We start from the raw sequence: 2,088 nt of genomic DNA on the forward strand, positions 1-2,088 counted from the left end.
GGTTTCACCGTGTTAACCAGGATGGTCTCGATCTACCCTCGTGATCCGCCCGCCTCGGCCTCCCAAAGTGCTGGGATTACAGGCGTGAGCCACCGCGCCTGGCCCACCCAACCTAAATTTCTTAGTTTGTACAAATGTGCCATGGTAATGCAAAATGTCGTTATTAAGGGCAGCTGGATGGAAAGTGTAGGAGTAACTGTAGTGCCTTTCAATTTTTCTGTATATCTAAAATTATTTCAAAAGTAAACATTTATTTTAAAACATGAAGGTGGTTACGCTTCCATGAGTGTAAAGTACAAAAGGAAGGCTCATGGTGCCGTCAGAAGTCAGAACACTGGTTTCAGGGCTGGGGGTGCTGGGAGGGGCTGGGCATGGTTGGCTTTGTGATCTAGGGGCTGATGTGTGAATATCTTTTGAGCAGTGCACTTACCAGGAATGTAAGTCATATCTTAATAAATTTTCATAAGTTTGACAGAAAGTAAAATGAGGATGGGAAGCTTGTTTGTGTTGTGGAGCCTCGGGTGCTTATCCAGCCATGAGCGCTGGCCCAGATGATTCTAGAAGCCTGGAGGGAACTGAGAACATTCCAAGTAGAGGTGGCAGAGTTAAGGCCCCGAGGTGGGAACGCAGTGCTGCACATCCCCAGCTGTGAAATGGGGTGTCCTGGTCAGAGGCAGTGCTGTGTGCACTGCAGGGCCGGCAAGTCCATGCCCACATTGTGGCTCGGTGCAGTGAAAGCCAATCTCAGCCCCCTCTGCAGTGTGATTAGCCTGCCAGCAGGTGGCCAGCTGGTCCTCCTGGGAAATGGTGCCAACCCAGGGATTGGCACGAGACCAAGTGTCTCGTCCACAGACGAGCGATGGTGTCAGCCCGGTGAGCCTCAGTAAGGGCATGTGCAGGATGCTGAGCCTCTTCCATTCCCATGCCTGTCTCAAGGCCACTTGCTCCGTGGGCCCATCCAGCAAGCATGGCGGCCGGGAAAGACGCCAGCTCCAAGCACACGGCGTGCCGCTTTGCTCACCTCAGGACCAAGAGCATCCTGCGTAGTAATTCTCTTTGGTGGGAGCACTGGAAACATGAACCACAGATACCTTCAGCGTCGAAGCCACTGAGGTGAGGGCTGCAGGGCACCCTGCTGTCAGGAAACCCTGCCCTGGCGGCTGGAAGGCACATGGTGGTGGCGCCTGCTGTGGCTGCCACAGTTGCTGCGAGGCTTCGGGATCTCGCCAGCCTCTGCAAGGTGAATTGTGACCGTGCAGAGCTCCGCAGTGCCAGGGTCCCCTGCATGGCCATGCTGACTACAGCTGGGAACCCACCACATCCCTGGTTCCCCGCTCTTCCCAGGGCTGGGGTCTAGGCCAGGCCCCTCTTGACCTAGGAATTGTGCCCTGGGAGGGGGACACTGTCCCACAGGTTGGGATTGAGGACCCAGGGCATGGTGCTGGCTGGCTGGGCTGCGGGGATGCCATGCTCACCTTTTTCTCTCCTGGCCTTGACGGGACCAGCTTCCTCATTGAACAGCATTTTCCAAGGTGTCTGGGGCTGCAAGGCAGCTGGTGCGGTGCCACCCTGGTTCCTTCTAGGCAAGCCAGTCACTGGCCACCAAGGGGGCCAGATGCAGGTGCCCATGCTGCAGTGGGGGCATCTCCCAACTTCCCTCTTAGTCCTGATGGGCCTGGGCAGGGCCTGATATCGGGGTCCCCATGAGCTTCCTGGGCTAAGCCTGCCGCATGGTCCCGGGGCTGTCCAGGACGCATTCAGAAAGGACACGAGCCCAGCAGCTCGGTTTGAAATTATAAAGGAACCAAGGGCCCCCCACATCCAAGTCCACTGGGAGTCGGAACATGGAGTTCCGCTGCAGGTATCTCCAGGAACCCCGAGGTCCTCCCTGAGCCGAGGCCAGGCTGGGCACACCATAAATCCTGGGTGCCCCCAGAGAGTAGCCTGCTGCCCTGGGCTCCCCAGAAGCCCCCTCATGCCCCTGGGCCTTGGCCACATGGAAGCCCCACCAGGACAGGGTGTGACAGGACGAGGAACCCATGGCGGGGAAGCGGACCAAATGGGCCGCTGGAACCAGGCTGGTGGGCA

The sequence above is a fragment of the Colobus angolensis genome, unplaced genomic scaffold (genome assembly GCF_000951035.1).
Source record: "Colobus angolensis palliatus isolate OR3802 unplaced genomic scaffold, Cang.pa_1.0 Scaffold40, whole genome shotgun sequence".
In the NCBI taxonomy this organism is placed as follows: Eukaryota; Metazoa; Chordata; class Mammalia; order Primates; family Cercopithecidae; genus Colobus; species Colobus angolensis.